The sequence below is a fragment of the Hyla sarda genome, chromosome 6 (assembly GCF_029499605.1).
Source record: "Hyla sarda isolate aHylSar1 chromosome 6, aHylSar1.hap1, whole genome shotgun sequence".
In the NCBI taxonomy this organism is placed as follows: Eukaryota; Metazoa; Chordata; class Amphibia; order Anura; family Hylidae; genus Hyla; species Hyla sarda.
In genome coordinates this window covers 197,481,829-197,504,600 of record NC_079194.1, presented here as the reverse complement: position 1 = coordinate 197,504,600, position 22,772 = coordinate 197,481,829, and the positions used below count along the sequence as shown (strand labels likewise).

Genomic DNA, 22,772 nt, shown 5'->3' with positions numbered 1-22,772 from the left:
TGGCCCAAACATAGTTGACTAGTGCCTACATTTAGTTAAATTTCTGCATGTGTATGTTACCTTAGTGTGACTCAACAGTGCAGTCTGCTGTACATTAAAGGGCTGCAAAGTAAACATATACATGCGGGAAATGGAACAAACTCAGTCACTAGTTGTGTTGGCAACCCTTCTTGTATACCTGTTGTGTAAGGTTAAATGATCATGTGAACAGCCCCCTAGTAGGATAAGACTGAGTATGAACCTGTCATATAGATGTGTACACAGTTGAAATCTGTGACAGGGCAGTGAATCTTGCCCCGTTACTAAACTCTAATAGACCATAGGCAGCTGTATGCATGCGGCCTGTAAAAAGCTGGAATTTGTGCAGAACGTCAAGGAAAGTTTCAGCTTGATCTTTTTTTGTTTTATTTTTTTATGCAAAGGGGGGGGGGGTTGAATTTGAAATCTTGGGTGTGAGTTCTCACACTTCCCAGGACTTGTCCTCAGGGGTGTACCTTTATACCCCCTTTAAGCTACAAAGAAATTTAACCATTCAGTGATATCACTAACACAAGCAACAGTGGTTCCAGCTGCAAGGTGAAGACAATAGTGGCCAGGACTCCACGGAGTTTTAGATGCATTATTATTTGCTTAGTTCCATTACAGCAGAGGGCATTTTTCTTGAACAGACTCTTAGGCTAAGTTTCCACTTAGGTTTTTTTTCTGGCAGTTTTTGGAGTACTGCCACTGCAGTTTTTGAGCCAAAGTCAGAAGTGGATCCATAAGGGAGGAGAAGTATAAGTCCTTCCTTTATATGTCCTATTCCTTTTAAATACATTTCTGGCTTTGGCTCAAAAACTGCAGTGGCAGATATCCAAAAACTGGCAGAAAAAAAACCAAGTGGAACCTTATCCTAACAGTTACAGTAAATGGTTAATATCAGTAGTAGGAATTTTTGTATGGTAATATTATTTCCCAAACCTTTTTATAGAACTACCTAAAGGTGTTATCTTTTAGCTGTCGTTGATAGAGACAAACAAAAAGCTATCAAGAGTCCTATGCGTAGAAAGGATGTTGTCATATCTTTAGGTTACAGACCAGGAAACGGACAGATCAACCACCATGTATTGTCCCAATCATCAAGGACAGACATAGACACCAGACTTGTTGATTGAACTTGTTGTCTTGTTCTCAAATACAATGAGAACCAGGCTATCCATGTCTTATTTATGACAAATATTATCAAAACCGGCTGCAAAACAAGTGATAACTTAATGTTCACTAGGACATGTATGTCCCAGATAATATATTTCCTTCCCAATATTTCCTTCAGGTTGTTCAGAACATAACGTCAATAATAATATTTCCTTTTTGTATAAACTAAAAGGTCAGTATTAGGGGACAGATAAACCTACAAAACACACAATGAAATATATAAAAACAACATGATGGGGCTTTTAGTGATGGTGAGTGGTGTGTATAGACAGAAGACTTAAAAAGTATCTGTCAGTAAATAAACTTTTCTAAACTAACGGAGGCTATGTTCCCTGACTTCTTTTAATACCCCTCCAACCATTAAAAACAATTCTGAGCTTTAAAAAGCTCTGTATCTTACCTTTTTTCTTGCTCACAATGTGCAATCTCCCAGCAGGAGAAAGTGGGTGTTTTCCAGCAGGCACTGAAGCCTGTTGGGGGACCACTTCTGCCCTCACGTTGTTGCAGCCCTGTGATGAATAGAAGACCTCAGGCTCAGTGCGGCTCTGTGCAGCTGCTTTCAGTGAGACTCTGTGTATGTTTCAGTGAGGCTCTGTGCATGTTTCCGTGATGCTCTATGTATGTTTCGGTGAGGCTTTGTGCATGTTTCAGTGAGGCTCTGTGCATGTTTCAGTGAGGCTCTATGCAGCTTTCAGTGAGGCTCTATGCAGATTTCAGTGAGGCTGTCAATCAAGTCCAGTGCAGAGAAACACTTTCTGAGTTTGGTCTCCTGCCAGGCCGGGAGGAGACCAAACGCACTGTATTAATGAGTGAACAGAGCCACCTAGTGGCCATATTTTTCTATTACATTTTAAACATATTTATGTTGATCATTTTAAAAGCAAGTGAATGGGAAAGTGTCTGCTAATTACACAAGGAACACTATATTAAAAGTTTTATTTGGTTACAGGTATTCTTTAACAAATAACAAATTGACAGATGCCTTTTCTGATGCTAGCATAAACTCCAGACCTTTATGCAGAATGAATGGCCAGGTCTTATGTTTTCCTTTTTTGATACATAGAAAGATGAGAAGACTCTCTGGTCCTCTCTTCAACCTTAATACTCCAGTGGCCATTGAGGGCGGAAATCTGCATGGGCTGTCACTATGGTATATACACTCTTGCTATTTTAAATAACTGCCCATAGGAAATGTGCACATGGGCAAAAACCTAAACAGTGCGCAGAGTTGCACTTTAGCCTTCAATGGAAGCTTCATAACTGGACTGCTCGGAAAGAAGTGACATGTCTTTTTTACTGTGCAGTTTACTGTCTTCAATGGAAGTCAAGGGGGCAGGATTTTGAAACTGCATGGTTTTTGACACAGAAATTGGCACGGTTTAAGCATCAAAACCTGTGCATTTAATGCCATTGTGAACATACTCATAGAATAACATGCTTTTTTCATGCAGCTGCTGTTCAGTTCTCCTACTGCAATTCTTTTTACATGTATCCATCCATCAGGTCAATCCTTCACTAAGCAAGCTGGTTGGTTACCATATGCTGTGGTGGTATTTCTGTAGAGGACAAATCAAATCAGTCATGTCCTCCTATAGACAATATGACATCATGCAGGCCTATAAACCTAGATGCAGTGAGGTACCTGTCCAGTGGTGGAAAGGGAATGGTAAGGACTCCTACATTTACATATATTGGTACATTTAAAACATTTTAAGCTCATTTAATCCAATTAACTTTATATCCAATGAAAACAGTTTAAAGTCATTTTGACAGACCAAAGTTCTATGTCCAATAACATTGCAGTATAAAATTAAGTTTATAGCCAATGTATTGTTGGTGTGTGACACAAGCTACAGTACTTTATATTGAGCTTCAAAGGAATGCAGTAATACAAATAGCAAACACATGCCATTGTCCAAAAACTGGAGAAGCATAGCACTGTATGAGCTCATCAACCTTGTCAGATATACACAGTATATTACAAAATGTTAAAGGGGTATTCCAGGAAAAAACTTTTTTTATGTCTCAACTGGCTCCAGAAAGTTAAACAGATTTGTAAATTACTTCTATTAAAAAATCTTAATCCTTCCAATAATTCTCAGCTGTTGAAGTTGAGTTGTTCTTTTCTGTCTGGCAACAGTGCTCTCTGCTGACATCTCTGCTTGTCTCGGGAACTGCGCAGAGTAGAAGAGGTTTGCTATGGGGATTTGGTTCTACTCTGGACAGTTCCCGAGACAGATGTCATCAGAGAGCATTTAGACAGAAAAGAGCAACTCAACTTCAGAAGCTCAGAAGTACTGAAATGATTAAGATTTTTTAATAGAAGTAATTTACGAATCTGTTTGACTTTCTGGAGCCAGTTGATATATAAAAAAAAGTTTTTTTCCTGGATAACCCCTTTAAAGAAAAACCTGTACACAAGTAAAAGTTTGTGGTCGACTGGAGCCATTATATGAGAGGCCTCTGCCTTGTATGCTAGTCCTATGGCAGGCCTCTGACTAGTATATTCTTGATATGGCAGGCCTCTGCCTTGTATATTCATCAAATGGCAGGCCTCTGACTTATATATTCTTGATATGGCAGGCCTCAGACTTGTATATTATTTATATGGCAGGCCTCTGACATGTATATTCTTGATATGGCAGGCCTCTGACTTGTATATTATTGATATGGCAGGCCTCTGACTTGTATATTATTGATATGGCAGGCCTCTGACTTGTATATTCTTGATATGGCAGGCCTCTGACTTGTATATTATTGATATGGCAGGCCTCTGACTTGTATATTCTTGATATGGCAGGCCTCTGACTTGTATATTCTTAATATGGCAGGCCTCTGACTTGTATATTCTTGATATGGCAGGCCTCTGACTTGTATATTCATCATATAGCAGGCCTCTGACTTGTATATTCTTGATATGGCAGGCCTCTGACTTGTATATTATTGATATGGCAGGCCTCTGACTTGTATATTATTGATATGGCAGGCCTCTGACTTGTATATCAGCCTGGCAACACTAGCTCATCCATGCTACAGCCAAGTCTGATCCCCTGTGTGTGATAATGGACATTACCTCCAGCCAGAGAAAATTTGTTGAAAGAACAACATAAAATGCACATGTGGTAGCCCAGTACGGGAGGTGTTACCCCGTACCCTTGCTGCCCTGTCCGACAGCCTCCATTCAGTGTCCCCTGGGCTCCCTTGTACTTGTTTTACCCCTTTATATATTTCCTGCATTGTAATGTATTACAAAATGTCTTGTTGCTTTAAGAGTTGTACCATGTGGTATGTCATGTGATTGTTACCCAGGAGATATCAGTGACCAGGTGACCCCAAGAGTGACCTATGGGCTCCCTGCTAGTCTCCCCACATATAAGCTCTGGGTGGAGCTAGCTCTTTCTTTTTGCTCTTTCCTCTTTGGAGATAAGTCTTTGCTGAGGTCATTCGTGCCTAGTGTGGGTGTTCAGAGTGTAGGAGGCCTCAAAGTCAAGTCCTGCAGCCACTATCAAATGCAAGTAAGCTACAGTCATAGCTTTGTCAGTCTTCAGTCAAGTCAGTCCCTGTCATCTGTCAAGTCAGCGTGGCCGGCATTACTTTGTCCAGTCCTACTATAAGCCCCAGTAAGCCCTTAAGGACTCTGAGTCACTGGTCACTTCCGTGGGTGAACTGTATAGACTTTACCCTGAAGCATCTGTCTACCCTCAGTAAAGCTACCGTTATCCGTAACTTGGTGTTGAATCTAGCGGTATACCTTCGGGTGGTATCAAGGATAAACCACGCCCTAGTGTCATGAATACAAGGGGTTAATGCCATCTGCCCCTAGGGTAACACCATCTGCCCTCATCACACCCCATTACCACACACAGCAACAAAGCCAGAATTTCCATCCACTCCACTGTGCTGCCCGTTGCCAGATCCCGGATTTCTGACCCATTAACTAGTTTTATTTGCCTTATTATTCAAAATACAGCAGTAAAGTGTGTTAGAACCTGTGATGTTATGTCATGGAGCTATTCCCATCAGGACATATAAACTTGTTCCCAATTGAATGGTTGGTTAGCAGTAACATCCTGTACTGGACGCAGTTTTATACTGGTTATATCATACTTGCTGTAAACAGACATACAAATCAACATGTCAGCACATGCTAGGCGTGTGTTTTGGTTGGCAAAAATCTTCATCTTCTTTTTCAAGTGTCTATAGGATTGTGTTCTTTGTCCATTCTGCTCAGCAAGGCATCTAGTTCCATGGTTCTCTAAAAATAGTGTCAAATTGTTTATGTTTAGTTATACAACATTAGATGTATAATGTAATGGGGACATCTTAAAAGTGCACTGTCATTAAAACAAATGTTTGCACTCCTTATGGTAAATAAAACATCTTTCTAATGTACTTTGTTTAAAAAAAAAGTTTTCTATGTTTTATTTGTGTTTAAAAAAGCTGCCACTAGGTGTCTCCCTACTTGTCCAGAGCACATTTCCCCCCCATCTCTTGCACAGACTTTGGACTCCTGCTGGCATGGCAGAAGTCCAAAATCAGGAAATGCTAAGGGGTGTGTGTGCGTGTGCAGTCTTAGCCAATCATAGCTCACCTCACACTGAACTGCTCTGGGCTGTGTGTAGCAGATTGATGGAGGTAGTTCTCCCCTGTATGGCTTCAGATGATGTCACGCCTGCTGGGTAACGCCCCTTCCCAGTCTGTGAATCTAAGTGAGACTGAGCAGAAAATACAGAACAATATCAAGGTAGAAAACTAACAAATAATAAAAATAAAGGCAAGGGGTAGTTTATCATGATGGGGCACTGAACTGGAAGGGTTATAAAATGTTATAAGATCATGACAGGTACTCTTTAAGGGAGTCTTACTGAAAGTGATTGGTTTATTCCAATTAATTTTTTTTATAGAGTTCATGAGTGTTAGAGAGGTGTGGCTTTAGGTCTCTATGCCCCAGGGTCACAACACTTCTCTCTGTTGAAGTCACGCCCATTTGGTCTGGTGATTGACATACACAGTGGCTCTGTATAGTTTGCCAACACATGCACCATCAATATGTATTACAGCACACACGAGATGAGTCTGCAAGTGATTCTCCATCTCTTAAACTCCCCGCACGTGCGCCACCTCCGCACGTGTGCCATGATATCCAGTGACAGCACATGCCCGGGCAAACCACACAGGGCCATCACGGGCAGGCCAGCTCTGTGTGTCAATCACTAGGCAAAGCGGATATGACCCTGGGACCTAGAAGACCCCAGACAACACCTTTCTAATGCTATACAAAAACATTTTTTTCAATTGGAATGAAACAACCAAATACCTTGCTTATGCTTGTTAACCCCTTCTAGGCTGTGTCACCACAATTATAGATGAAGTATAGATGTGAACTGATTGTCCCATAAAAAAGGAGCTAAAGGGAAACCCAAGTGGAAAACATTTTTATTTTTTCAAATCAACAGGTGCCAGAAAGTTAAACAGATTTGTAAATTTTTTCTATTAAAAAATCTTAATCCTTCCAGTACTCATCAGCTGCTGAATGCTGCAGAGAAAGTTGAGTTGTTTTTTTCTGTCTGGCTGCAGACACCTCTGTCCATGTCAGGAACTGTCCAGAGCAGGAGAGGTTGGCTATGGGGATTTGCTCTGACTCTGGATAGTTCCTGATACAGACAGAGGTGTCAGCAGAGAGCACTGTGGTCAGACAGAAAAGAACAGCTCAACTTCCTCTGGAGCATACAGCAGCTGATAAATAGTGGAAGGATTAAGATTTTTAATAGAAGTAATTTACAAATCTATTAAAATTTCTGGAGTCAGTTGATATGACTTTTTTCCATCGGAGTACACCCTTTAATGGACTTGTTTGCTGAATAATTGGTTGTAATGGGTTGACCAATGGAGTCTTAAGAAGATAATACTTAGACTAATAATTACTATCTGATAAAAAATGATTCCTGTTTACTTCTATATTGAAACAGAAGATTTACTGGAATTACGAACCACATCCTAGAACCTGGGGACCAGGTTTACATGAATAAGATTGGTCGCTATGTTATGTGGTTTAAAATCCCCAAGATCACTGCTAATGGTTCTAAGGCAGTGGTCTAAGGAAAACTGTCACCAAGTCCACCCACACTAAACCCAATACACTGGGTTATAGTGTGGGTGACCAGGAGTTTCTAGAGGGTTCACTTACTTTTGAAAGTTTTGCTGACGCCGAGTTAGCGTTCTGTAAAGTCTTTTAATTGACCTCCTTTGTTACGCCGGCAGTCTTACTTTGGGTTCCGGAGGTACGCGCCCGAAGCCCGCCCCCCTTCTTGCATATGTATTTTGTGCTACTCCACGTCCTAGTGAGGTGGAGATATCCACCCCCGAGCACTGCGCTCTGTCTTCCGAGCGCATACGCTTAATTTTTTACCCAGCTCTCACGTCCTGATGGCGTGACAGCTGTGCGTCGGGAGAGCCGCGTTGCGCAGCGTAATTGTGCATGAACCGGTCCCTCGCCATCAGGTCGTGATAGCTGGGTAAACAATTCAGCGCAGTGCTCCGGGGATGGATATCTCCACCTCACTAGGACGTGGAGTAGCACAAAATAGATATGCAAGAAGGGAGGCGGACTTCAGGCTCCTGCCTCCGGAACCCATAGTAAGACTGACGGCGGGGTCCCGTCTGCAGAGCGCAACAAAGGAGGTCAATTACAAGACTTTATAGAACGCTAACTCGGCGGCAGCAAAACTTTCAAAAGTAAGTGAACCCTTTAGAAACTCCTGGTAAGGCTGGGTTCACACTACAATTTGAACTACGGTTCCAGTATACGGCTGGGAGGAGGGGGTGGGCGGGGCTTAATCGCGGTGCCCGCACTCAGCCGTATAGGGGAACCGTATTTATTGTATGTCTATGAGCCGACCAGAGTGAACCGCAGCCTCCGGTCTGCTGCTTTTTCGGCTGTATGCGGTTTCCTGACCGCAGGCAAAAACGTGGTCGACCACGTTTTTGCCTGTGGTCGGGAAACCGCATACGGCCGAAAACGCAGCCGACCGGAGGCTCCGGTTCACTCCGGTCGGCTCGTAGACATACATTAAATACGTTTCCCCTATATGGCTGAGTGCGGGCGCCGTGATTAAGCCCCGCCCACCCCTCCTCCCAGCCGTTGACGGGAACCGTAGTTCAAATCGTAGTGTGAACCCAGCCTAACCCACACTTTAACCCAGTGTATTGGATTTAGTGTGAGTGAACTTGGTGACAGTTTTCCTTTAAACTGTGGCCCTCTAGATATTGCAAAATTTCAACTCCCAGCATGCCCAGACAGCCGTTGGCTGTCTGGGCATACTGGGAGTTGAAATTTTGCAATATCTAAGGGACCACATTTTAAGACCACTGTTTTAAAGGGGTACTCCTGTGGAAAACTTCTTTTTTTAAATCAACTGGTGCCAGAAAGTTAAACAGATTTGTAAATTACTTCTATTAAAAAAATCTTAATCCTTCCAGTACTTATTAGCTGCTGGATACTACAGAGGAAATGGTTTTCTTTTTGGACACAGAGCTCTCTGCTGACATCATGACCACAGTACTCTCTGCTGACATCTCTGTCCATTTTAGGAGCTGTCCAGAGTAGGAGAAAATCCCCATAGCAAACATATGCTGCTCTGGACAGTTCCTAAAATGGACAGAGAAGTCAGCAAAGAGCACTGTGGTCATGATGTCAGCAGAGAGCACTGTGTTCCAAAAAGAAAACCATTTCCTCTTCCTAGCTTACAAACCCTAAATAGTACTGGAAAGATTAAGATTTTTTAATAGAAGTAATTTACAAATCTGTTTAACTTTCTAGCACCAGTTGATTTAAAAAAAAAAAAAAAGTTTTTCACTGGAGTACCCCTTTAAGGATTGCTTTATAGAATAATGGCATATCTTTTGGAAGTGATCCACAAAAAAGTCATTCAATTCAAAAAGTTTAGCCTAAAGTGTAACTATTCGCTGGAACTAAGGGAACTTTTCTATTGCACATCTTTTCTATAGGTTTAGGCAGAGACCCCACACCTATCTAGGCTTAATATTGGGTTTATGCCCAATGTTATGTGGTATATTGTCATAATAGAATTTTTAGGTACATTTGTCTTTCACATGATAGACAACTGAAAGCTATCTCTAGGACATTGAACCAAATATCTCCATTTTGGATCCATATAGCAGTTGTTTCTTAGGATATTTGCTGTCTCAAGTCTCCTTGGGGCTTTGTACCCTGAACCTGCTCCGCTAAGACTCTCGTGGTCCCTTGTGCTCATTAGGAAACCTCCTTATATTGCGTTCTAACATGTAAACTCTGAAACTACCATTTATTTTGCGCCGCTACTTTGAAGAAGCAGTTAAGATTTTGAAGCCATTTATGGGTTGTTTTTATGAGATAATTTGGACGTCTCATTTTACACCTAGAAATTAATTTCATCCATGAGAAGTTTGTAATCTAATGCATAGTATCAAGAACCATATCATTTTATTTAGTTGCACAGTCAAAACAGTTGTTGTCTGAGCTATTGTAACCCCTTTCACGCCTCATAAACCTCACCAATGCCCATATATATTGCAAAACAGTATGCCATAGGAATCTATTTGGCCATTATAAACTCTATGGACAAAATGTTAGGTGCCTGCTTTATTTATCTTTCTTTTTATCAAATACATGTACATTGTTATGACTCCTGTTATCTTAGTGCTGAATGAGGCTATGTTCACAGGCTCAGGTTTTTAAACCCTTTTTTTTTAATCAACTGGTGCCAGAAAGTTAAACAGATTTGTAAGTTATGATGTCCGTGAAGAGAAATGAAATATCGGCACTCACCAGTGTGGCTGCAGGGTCTTCTTTATTGAGACATACTCACATGCGGGGTACAGAAGAGAGGGGTGGTGGGGGGACAAGGGGTAGCGACCGAGCTCTAGTTTCGCACACTTTAATGGCCGGACGAAGCACACCAAGTGTGCGAAACTAGAACTCGGTCGCCACCACTTGTCCCCCCACCACCCCTCTCTTCTGTACCCCGCATGTGAGTATGTCTCAATAAAGAAGACCCTGCAGCCACACTGGTGAGTGCCGATATTTCATTTCTCTTCATGGACACCATGAACTTTGCTTGCATTATCTGAGCACCACCTGAGGCATTACAGCTATACCAACTCCTACCTGCCATCCCACATCCAGTACACTCACGCAGTGCCGCACTACCTTCCATGTGAAAGATTTGTAAATTACTTCTATTAAAAAAACTTAATCCTTCCAGTACTTATTAGCTGCTGAATACTACAGAGGAAATTTTTCTTTTGTTTTTGGAACACAGTCCTCTCAGCTGACATCACGAGCACAGTGCTCACTGCTGACATCTCTGTCCATTTTAAGAACTGTCCAGAGTGGGAGATAATCCCCATATCAAACATATGCTGCTCTGGACAGTTCCTAACATCGACAGAGATGTCAGCAGAGAGCACTGTGCTCGTGATGTCAGCAGAGAGCACTCTGTTCCAAAAAGAAAATAATTTCCTCTGTAGTATTCAGCAGCTAATAAGTACTGGACGGATTAAGATTTTTTTTTAATAGAAATAATTTACAAGTCTGTTAAACTTTTTGGTATCAGTTGATTTAAAAAAAAAAAAAAACATTTTCCACCAGAGTACCCCTTTAAGGCCAATTTTTAAATTTTTAAATTTTTTTTTTTACATCAACTGGTGCCAGAAAGTTAAACAGATTTGTAAATTACTTCTTTAAAAAAAATAATAATAATAATAATAATAATAATAATAATAAAATTCCAGTACTTATCAGCTGCTGTATGCCACAGAGGAAATTGTATAGTTTTTTTTTTTCTGTCTGACCACAGTGCTCTCTGTTGACACTTCTGTCCATGTCAGGAACTGTCCAGAGAAGAAGAAAATCCCCATAGCAAACCTCTCCAGCTCTGGACAGTTCCTGACATGGACAGAGGTGTCAGCAGAGAGCACTGTGATCAGACAGAAAATAACTATAACACTTCCTGTGGGGCATACAGCAGCTGATAAATACTGGAAATAATTTTTAAAAAATTTCCACCGGAATACCCCCTTGTTTTTTTCTCCTCTCCTTTAAAATCCATAACTCTTTTATTTTACCATTTGCAGACCCATATGAGGGCTTTTTTTTTTTTTTTGGCACGACCATTTGTACTTTGTGACGACACCTTTCATTTTAACATAAAATGTACTGCAAAACCAAAAGATTATTATTTGTGAACAGAAATGTATAAGAAAACTGCAGTTTTGCAACTTTTGGGGGGTTTGTTTTTTACGCAGTGCACTTTATGGTAAAAAATTATCCATTATGTTTATTCTGTATGTCAGTGCGATTAAAACTATATCCAATATATAGTTTTTCTATTATTGTACAACTAAAAGAATGGCAAACTTTATTTAACAAAATTGGTATTCATAAAATTGTCCTTTTCTGACCGCTATAACATTTTTATGTGCCCATATACAGGGATGTATAGGTGTATAGGGTTTACTGTTTGAGCATTGATCTGTAGTCTTTATTCGTACCATTTTTGTTTTCATGAGACTTTTTGATCGCTTTATACTTTTGATAGCTTTTTATTCTTTATATATAGATATATAAGATGTGATAAAAAAAAAAAAAAAAAATATATATATATATATATATATATATATATATATATATACCGTATTTATCGGCGTATAACACCCACTTTTTAGGCTAACATTTTTAGCCTAAAGTCTGTGTGCGTGTTATACGCCGATACACCCCCAGGAAAGGCAGGGGGAGAGAGGCCGTCGCTGCCCGCTTTTCTCCCCCTGCCTTTCCTGGGGTCTAGAGCGCTGCTGTCGGCCCTTCACACCCCCTGGTTATCGGCGCCGCTGCCCGTTCTGTCCCCCTGACCATCGGTGCCGGCGCCGATAGCCAGGGGGAGAGAAGCGGCGCCGACAGCCAGGGGGAGAGAAGGGGCAGCGGCACCCATTGCCGGCGCCGCTGCCCCGTTGCCTCCCCCCATCCCCGGTGGCATAATTACCTGAGTCAGGTCCGCGCTGCTGCAGGCCTCCGGCGTGCGTCCCCGGCGTCGTTGCTATGCGCTGAACGGCGCGGCGCATGACGTCAGTGCGCCGCGCCGTGCATAGCAACGACGCTGGGGACGCACGACGGAGGCCTGCAGCAGCGCGGACCCGAATCAGGTAATTATGCCACCGGGGATGGGGGGAGGCAACGGGGCAGCGTCGCCGGCAATGGGTGCCGCTGCCCCTTCTCTCCCCCTGGCTGTCGGCGCCGCTTCTCTCCCCCTGGCTATCGGCGCCGGCACCGATAGTCAGGGGGACAGAACGGGCAGCGGCGCCGATAACCAGGGGGTGAAAAGGGCCGACAGCAGCGCTCTAGACCCCAGGAAAGGCAGGGGGAAAGAAGCGGGCAGCGACGGCCTCTCTCCCTCTGCCTTTCCTGGGGGTATATCGGGGTATACACGCGCACACACGCACCCTCATTTTACCATGGATATTTGGGTAAAAAACTTTTTTTACCCAAATATCCTTGGTAAAATGAGGGTGCGTGTTATAGGCCGGTGCGTGGTATACCCCGATAAATACGGTATATATATATATATATATATATATATATATATATATATATTTCCACTGTATCCACTGTATTCACTGAGGAAAATGAAATGCCAGGTGAAATATAGTGTGATAAGGTAAACTCCCCAGTACAGGTCACCTGTCAAACCCAGGAAGAAGTACAGTGCCACCTACAAAAAATCTAAATAGACAAATCACCAGGTCCAGATGGCATTCACCCCCCGTGTTCTAAAGGAATTAAGTAATGTAATAGACAGACCGCTATTTTTAATATTCAGGGACTCTATAGTGACAGGGACTGTTCCCCAGGACTGATGCATGGCAAATGTGGTGCCAATATTTAAGAAGAGCTCAAAAGGTGACCCTGGGAATTATAGACCTGTTAGTTTAACCTCGGTTGTATGTAAATTGTTTGAAGGTTTCCTAAGAGATGCTATTTTGGAATATCTTGATAAAAATCAATGTATGACCCCGTATCAGCATGGATTTATGAGGGATCGATCCTGTCAAACTAACCTGATCAGCTTCTATGAGGAGGTGAGCTCCAGACTAGTGTTGCTCGCGAATATTCGCAATGCAAATTTTGTTCGCGAATATCGCATATTCGCGAATATTCGCGAATATAGCACTAAATATATTCGTAATTACGAATATTTTTTTTTTGTAATTTTTTTTTCACAGTAAACATCAGAGTGATCATCTCTCTCTGCTTCCAGCTTGTGTGGTGTAAAGAAGGCTCTAATACTACTGTGTGAGACTGGCGTGCGAATTTTCGCATATGTGAAAATTTGCATATGCTAATTTTCGCATTTACGAATTTTCGCTTATGCTAATTTTGTCATATGTTAATTTTTGCATACGCGAATTTTCGTATATGCGAAAATAAACCGCGAATATTACGAATATGCGAATTTAGCGAATATATGACGAATATTCGTCCATATATTCGCGAAATATCGCGAATTCGAATATGGCCTATGCCGCTCAACACTACTCCAGACTGGACCAGGGGCAATCGCTGAATGTCATATATCTGGATTTTTCCAAAGCATTTGATATGGTTCCACATAAAAGGTTGGTGCATAAAATGAGAAGGTTTGGGCTGAGGGAGAATGTGTGCAAGTGGGTAAGTAACTGGCTCAATGATAGGAAACAGAGGGTGGTTATTAATGGTACTTATTCTGATTGGGTGACTGTTACTAGTGGGGTACCACAGGGGTCCATCTTGGGTCCTGTCCTATTTAATATATTCATTAATGACCTTGCAGAGGGGTTGAATTGTAAAGTAGCAATCTTTGCAGATGACACTAAACTCTGTAAAGCGGTAAACACTATAGAGGACAGTGCACTGTTACAAATGGATCTGGATAGGTTGGAGGTTTGGGCTGGGAAGTTGCAGATGAGGTTCAACACTGATAAATGTAAGGTAATGTACATAGGGAAGAAAAATCCGGGCTGGGATTATGTATTAAATGGGAGAACACTTGGGACGACTGACATGGAAAAGGACTTAGGAGCCTTAGTTAACAGTAAATTTAGCAGTAGTGACCAGTGTCGGGCAGCTTCCTACCAAGGCTAATAAAATCATGGGGTGCATCAATAGGGGCATAGATGCCCACGACAAGGAAATAATTCTACCGCTGTACAAATCACTAGTCAGACCACACATAGAATACTGTGTACAGTACTGGGCACCAGCGTACAAGAAAGACATAGTGGAGCTGGAGAGGGTTCAGAGATGGGCAACCAGAGTAATACGGGGAATGGGAGGACTACAGTACCCAGAAAGATATCAGGGTATAATTAGGGTTATTTAGTTTAGAAAAAAGAAGGCTTAGGGGAGACCTAATAACTATGTATAAATATATCAGGGGACAATACAGAGATCCCTCCCATGATCTAGTTATACCCAGGACTGTATCAATAACAAGGGTGCATCCTCTACGCCTAGAGGAAAGAAGGTTCCTACACCAGCACAGACGGGGGTTCTTTACTGTAAGAGCAGTGAGACTGTGGAATTCTCTCCCGGAGGAGGTGGTCATGGTGAACTCTGTAATAGAGTTCAAAAAGGGGCTGGATGCATTTTTGGAGAGTAATAACATTACTGGTTATGTATACTAGATTTATAGGGACAGAAGGTTGATCCAGGGATTTATTCTGAGTGCCATATTTGGAGTTGGGAAGGAATTTTTACCTCTAGTATGAGTTTTTTTTTGCCTTCCTCTGGATCAACTCAACTCAGTAGGGACTTATTAGGGTTATAGGTTGAACTTGATGGACTCTGGTCTTTTTTCAACCTTATGAACTATGTTACTATGTATATATATATATATATATATATATATATGTGTGTGTGGTGTCACGGTACCGTATCCTATCCGGTGCCTGCGTGTGTGGGTCCCCTTAGCCAGAGTCCCTAGGACGTCGGGGTCTCCATTGCTTATTTCACCCCTAGTCACCTCTCATCCAGATAGCTATTGCTCCAATAGCTTACTTAGGAAGCATGTAAATATTGTATACCGTATTTATGGGGGTATACCACGCACCGGCCTATAACACGCACCCTCATTTTACCAAGGATATTTGGGTAAAAAACATTTTTTACCCAAATATCCATGGTAAAATGAGGGTGCGTGTGTGTGCGCGTGTATAGCCCGATACACCCCCAGGAAAGGCAGGGGGAGAGAGGCCGTCACTGCCCGCTTCTCTCCCCCTGCCTTTCCTGGGGTCTAGAGCCCTGCTGCCGGCCCTTCTCTCCCGCTGGCTATCTGCACCACTGCCCGTTCTCTCCCCCTGACTATCGGTGCCGGCGCCCCATTGCCGGCGCCGTTAGCCAGGGGGAGAGAAGCGGCGCCGGCAATGGGGCAGCGACACCGACAGCCAGGGGGAGAGAAGGGGCAGCGGAACCCATTGCCGGCGCCGCTGCCCCGTTGCCTCCCCCCATCCCCGCTTGCATAATTACCTGTTGCCAGGGTCGGGTCTGCACTGCTTCAGGCCTCCAGTGTGCGTCCCCTGCGTCGTTGCTATGCACTGCACGGCGCGGCGCACTGACGTCATGCACCGCGCCGTGCAGCGCATAGCAACGACGCAGGGGACACACACTGGAGGCCTGAAGCAGCGCGGACCCGACCCCGGCAACAGGTAATTATGCAACCGGGGATGGGGGGAGGCAACGGGGCAGTGTCACCGGCAATGGGTGCTGCTGCCCCCTTCTCTCCCCCTGTCTGTCGGCGCCGCTGCCCCATTGCCGGCGCCGCTTCTCTCCCCCTGGCTATCGGCGCCGGCAATGAGGCACCGGCACCGATAGTCAGGGGGAGAGAACGGGCAGCGGCGCCGATAGCCAGGGGGAGAGAAGGGCCGGCAGCAGGGCTCTAGACCCCAGGGCAGGCAGGGGCAGAGAAGCCGGCAGTGCTGGCTGTCTCTGCACCTGCAAAGCCGCTGCAGTTCATTGATTTAAAGCGCCCGCTTTAAATCATTGAACTGCAGCGGCTTATCGGCGTATAACACGCACATAGACTTTAGGCTAAAATTTTTAGCCTAAAAAGTGCGTGTTATACGCCGATAAGCCGATAATACGGTAGATGCCCTATTAATAGTTAATTACCTGTCTATAGCATAGCAGGACCTGCGGGTCACATGGTTAAGTGAACTCTATGGTATTTCTGCTTTAGGACCTTTGGAGGTCCTTGTGACGTAGTCAATCCCATCACACTGTGTAACAGTGAATGACAGATGTTCAGACCAATCAGATTCACCCCGCCCCTGCCCATATAAGGGAGTGGCGGCCATTGCTCTCTTTTTTGTTCCTGTGCAAGCAAGCAAGAAGCATCTGCGCTGCTGAGATCAGTGAGTCTAGGCCTGAACCTTGCGGCGACGGCCGATAACTTCTAATTTCTGAGTGTATCAATCCCCACGCACTCTGCAAGATCACCGGACCTAATCTATCCCCTAAATCCGGACAGATCTGCAATAATTTCCCAAAATTCAGAGACTTTAATCTATTTCAAGGTCCGCAACAATTGTCAGTCATTGAGCTATATAAAGACTGTATTCCGGAGACTGTTATTGTACCTTGGATATACCGCAAGCACTTAAGTAAAGTTAACCAAGTTCAAGTACCTTGTGGACCTTCAGTCATTTCATTACATGCCCCTATCGTTACTGGGAAGGGCAGCAATAGGCCGGAGAATTACCTCAGCATATTAGCCCTCAGCCTGGCGTCACGAACTATAGGGTTAATATTAACCCCTCATCTACCGAAACAATGCCCCCACTACCAACATCCCCCAAGGGCTACCACATATATATTAAGGTTTATGCCGTTTACCGTGCGGGTTCATAAATATTATATCTTACTAGTTGACAACTATGCACACAGCAATACTAAATATGTGAATTGTTTAATATATATTTTAATTTTTTTTATTTAGTAAAATGGGAAAAAAAGGTGATAAAATTTTTTTATCAGGGGAGTTTTTTTAAACCCCTTAACGACGAAGGACGTAAATGTACGTACTGGTGAGGTAGTACTTAACGCACAAGGACGTACATTTACGTCCTATGCATAACCGAGCATCGGATAGCAGCCCGGGACCCACCCGTAATGGTTGACATCCACAATCGCGTGGATGTCCGCCAATAATCCCTCAGATGCCGTGATCAATACAGATCACGGCATCTGCAGCATTGCGGTACTTTGAATGGATGATCGGATCACCCGCAACGCTGCCGCGGCGATCCGATCATCCAGCATGGCAGCTGGAGGTCCCCTTACCTTGCTCCAGCCATCTCCTGGGGGCTATAGCATTGCATATACTGATCAATGCTATGCCATAGCATAGCATTGATCAGTATTCTTGGCGCGCTGCTCCAGCCTGCTGAAGCAGGTGAGGACCCTCTTGTCGTCTGGTAAGCTAATCAGGACATCACAATTTTGTCGCAATAGTCCTAATCAGCTTCGCTGAGCTTCCGGAAGAGCACAGAGGAGTACTATCAAACAGGAGAAAGCATAGATGAGGGCTATCAGACAGGAGAGAGTACAGAGGAGTGCTATCTGACAGGAGAGAGCACAGAGGAGTACTATCAGACAGGATAGAGCACATAGGAGTACTATCAGACAGGAGAGAGCACAGAGGAGTGCTATCAGACAGGAGAGAGAACAGAGGAGTCCTATCAGACAGGAAAGAGCACAGAGGAGTCCTATCAGACAAGAGAGAGCACAGAGGAGTCCTATCAGACAGGAGAAAGCACAGAGGAGTACTATCAGACAGACAAGAGCATAGAGGAGTGCTATAAGACAGGAGAGAGTACAGAGGAGTGCTATCAGACAGGAGAGAGAACAGAGGAGTCCTATCAGGCAGGAGAGAGCACAGAGGAGTACTATCAGACAGGAGAGAGCACAGAAGAGTGCCATCAGACAGGAGAGAGCACAGAGGAGTCCTATCAGACAGGAGAGGGCACAGAGGAGAACTATCAGACAGGAAAGAGCACAGAGGAGTCCTATCAGACAGGGGAGAGCACAGATGAGTCCTGTCAGGCAGGAGAGAGCACAGAGGAGTACTATCAGACAGGAGAGAGCACAGAAGAGTGCCATCAGACAGGAGAGAGCACAGAGGAGTCCTATCAGACAGGAGAGCACAGAGGAGTTCTATCAGACAGGAGAGAGCACAGAAGAGTACTATCAGACAGGAGAGAGTCCTATCCTAATGCTCTTTTCTCTCTCCACTTTTATGTGCAATCATTACATTGCATTCACTGTATAATGCTATACATATGGCATAGCATTACACAATGAGATCGGCGATGCATTAATACAACCTGGCTAAGCCAGGCTGCATTAGTGACTTGGCGATAGGTGGCAGGAGGCAGGTAAGGGGACCCCCCTCCACCATTTTAGTTTATTATACTCCTGTGATAGCATCAAGGGGGGTACGATGAGCTTCACTGAGCTAACAGCATCCTTTAGTTTCACTTTAGACTAAAAGGATAAATGATAAAAGTCATTAGCAGTGAGTGTCTGGCTACTGATGGTAGCCGACTGTCACTTTTCTGAAGGGAGCACTGCTCCTGTGATTGATTCAAAGTTACTTAAAGCTCTAGGCAGCAAGGGCATACCTGTACGCCCGATGTCCCTAATGGGTTAATTGCAATTATTGGCCATAGTAAGGAATTTGAAATGAGGAGAAGTATCAGTTTTTTCTATATACGTGTCCTCCACTTATGATCTGTTTCTGGATTTATATTCAATAATTGCAGTTAAAAACCTGAACATGTGAACACACCTTTAGGAAGCCTGGCAGTAAGTGTTTAATTTGCTTGTAGCAACACCATAATGGAAATAAGGGAATACAAGATGGCCAGTGAAGTCAATGGGTTGTCTGTGTAATATAGGACAAGATAGGTGCTCTATACAGATAGAGAGTTCACTATAGCCCAAAGATGAGTAGAATACTTCCCTACCCTACCTCAGAATTCTAAACTCTATGCCTCAGGCATCAGTTACTGCTTCAGTCCTGAAAGTCCTTGAATATGTCATTGTTAATATTACGTCCTGGATACAACTGGAACTTTATTGTTGTTTGAACACCTTTAAATATAGCTACATTCCAGTAATGGTAGCACAGAGCTAACTGTAGTATAATGTTGGTATGTGTAGCTTTAAAGAGCTTACTGTGCCTTCCTTATGAGTCAAGTTCACCACCCAGTGCCAGTCTACTCAAGACAAACACCAGTAAGTGGGCTCTTTATTTACTCTTTCTATGGCAGGTTCTCTCTTGGTGAATCCTTCTCTACTTCAAGTGATCAAGATTTGTTACCTTGTTACTGTAACCACCCTAAATGCAATATTATTATTATCCATGCATGTCAGTTCATGTTTATTTTTTCAAGAACCCTTCTTGCCCTTGAGAAAGTGGTAGTTTCTTCCACATATCAAAGGAGGCTGATTTATGAATCATCGCTCATGAAAATAATCTAATCCTTTGGATTATTCAATGTTGTGCATTTTTAGCAATCCTGAGTAAAATACATAAATTCTTCAACTTTCAGATTACAATTTAGAGATTCCAAGCTCTCAAGTGGTGAGTTAACTTATTTATGCCAAGTAACTGCCAAAGACCGTCTGATCAAATCTGGGAAATCGTCTCCAAAGATTATGCTCTGGAAAACTTTCCTTCCTTCATTCTAATGGGGTCTAATTCCATTTTTGGCACAACATATACCACTCTCACACACAGCTGTATTATGGGGGCATAGATTTACTACTTTATCGGTAAACTGTACATTTTGAACTTAATGAATTAATACCTCCTCATCATTGCAATGGACAAACAATTTCAAGTGTACCTGTCGTTAACAAAAACTTTTGATATAATGTAGATAATACCATAATATGTATATTTGTAATATACGTTAATTAAAAAATGTGTATATTTTTTGAATGTAAAAATGCTGTCTTTGCAGCTATTGCCTGTGTGTCTCTATGAGGAGTCCAAATACAGGAAGCGAGGGCAGGACAAGCAGGGCTTTGTGCAGGCTCCTGGCTTGTCAATCCTCCTGATGTGTGAGCTGGGGGCGTGTCATAGAGCCTCACTGCACAAAGCCCTGCTTGTCCTCAGTGAACAGAGCCCTGCTTGTCCCCCCAAACTTCCTGTATTTGGACTCCTCTCAGAGATACACAAACAATAGCTGTAGGAACAAAAATATACACATTTTTTAATCAATGAGTATTACAAATATAAATATAATAGTATTATCTACATTATATAAAAAAGTTTTTGTTAACGACAGGTACACTTTGAGGCCCTTATGGACACCTTTAAAAAAACAAAAAACATTTATTATTCTTGATTTGAACTTATGATGATGCAAAAAAAAAAAAAAAAACACTTTATCCGTATGTCTCTACTAAAAATGTATGTAAGCTGTAATTCTATTGACTTTGCAATTTTGCTGAATGAGCTCTAGTTTCTCTATATACTTATACACAGCCCATTTGATTGTTCACTGGTTGGGTGGAAATAAAATGCATTAAAATAACAATAAAATAGGTATCAAAAGCAGCCATTGTTTATCTAATAATGTGCTCTATAAATGTCTATGGGAAAGAGACTATCAGTGCACACATTGTTTTAAAATATGGCAGTAATTTTAATGTTGGCATAACATCAATGGAAGAAAAAGAAAAGCCACGGCACTCACCAAATCTGTTATTATATTCTTCTTTATTAATCACAAAACTGTAAACCAAACACAAAGAATGAAATAGGGATGGATGTGAAAGTACAGTAAGGTGAGGAGGTGTGGACAAAGACCATTTCAACTGCACAGGTGCTTATTCTGGTCTTGAATACTGTCATAACTTGTGAATACATGCTAATTTAGGTGCTGATGTAAAAAGTAGGAATCAATTCCACACAACTTTGGTGTGACTTTTTTCATCTGAAATAAACCCACAACAAGACTGCCCCTGATTTTCACTCCTATGATGCAGTTTATGTGGTATTTTTAGTATAGGCATATTTTTCATTTCAAGTCATAAGGTTTATTCATGTGACTCATCATGTGACTTCTATTAAAGAATTGGGGGTGGGGGTGCCAGAAAAACACCAATTTGAAAGCTTGTTTGTTTTTTGTTTTTCCTCTCATAAAAGTCCATGCAAGGAAAACTCCCCCTCAATATACAGCAGCTTTGGAAAAGCATCCCTGGACCTAAAAACTCCACAAAAGTGTGAAAAGACATGTAAAAAAAAAAACACCATGTGGGCTTGCGTTTCATACGTCCCTATTAAATCCCAGCTAACGTGACCACAGCGAGTATGGCTTTTTTCAAAGTAAAAAAACTAATGGAATCCCAGCCTTACAATCTGTACACTAAAGGCTACACTTTGTAAACCCAGCCTAATGCTATGATCACACACTGTAAAAAAAAAAAAAAAAAAAGCAGTATTTTCTTTACAAATATTTTCTCAGTCAGTTATAATAAAAACAAACAAACCTTCATTATTTTTTTCCATCCACTTTTTTTTATCGTTAATTGGTAGGAAAAATGTAATGTAATGTAAATTAATTGCGGCTGTTTTTTTAGAGTGTGTGAACATGGCCTAAAGGTGTCCATGGCCTATGAAGCAGTTTAATGGATTAGAAATGTTTTATTTCTATCTTCCTTTAAGTACCACACCTGCTCATGGGTTGTGTCTAGTATTGCAGCTAAGCTACATTGAAGTGAATGTGCCTGAGCTGCACTACCATAAACAGCCTGTGGACATGTGTGGCATTGTTCCAGTCTTGGACAACCTTTTTTAAACCTGAAATTAAGAATATAAAAAACAAATAAATAGGGAAGCTGGTAATTTATGGCTGCACTATGGAGCTTTCCATAGGCTTCACATTATTTGGGGTGCCTTAATTTACTATAAAAGTTATATATCTATAAAGTAATCAGGATGTGATTAGTTAAATGACCATTTGCAGCCAATCTATGTAACTGCATCCAGCGGCTCAGCAATACAAGAGGAACGGGTGTGTTGAATTAAAGCATCCATGCTGAGCCAGAAAGGAAGGAAAAAACAAATAAATTCAGTATACTTGCTGCCAAACCACACTACTTAGTGCTCAGATGAAGAATAGTTACTATTGGCTCTGCACAATGCCCAGCCCCAGCCTTTCATAAATAAAGTGATCAATGCAGCTGATAAGAGGCATTATTCGCTGGGACACTAATGACCCAGCTTTCCTTCTCATTAATAATGTTTAGTGTTTAGGAAACAAGGAAATAGTTTGCTAGCTCATAGATCACGGGATAAGAAAGATGTACTAGAATAGAGATAAGTGTCATGATCTGATCTGTGTAGATATTACATTATATTTTGCATAAGAGAAAGACTTACATTCAAAATGGGAGAATTTTTTCTGCGGTCAGTGCTCTGATGTATCTGAAACGAGAGGTGTGGGGATGGGGGTAGATAAGTATCACTTTTTTTTCT

General features: G+C 42.3%; 1 long non-coding RNA gene across 1 annotated transcript; it reads right to left on the bottom strand.

Annotated features, from left to right (window-relative positions):
- Positions 1–2,137: 2,137 nt before the first annotated feature.
- Positions 2,138–22,727, bottom strand: LOC130277675 (uncharacterized). The gene is made up of 4 exons (XR_008845523.1): positions 22,677–22,727; positions 5,786–5,909; positions 5,321–5,449; positions 2,138–2,750 (listed from the first exon to the last, which is right to left on the bottom strand). It is a non-coding gene; the product is annotated as an uncharacterized LOC130277675 (long non-coding RNA).
- Positions 22,728–22,772: the final 45 nt, after the last annotated feature.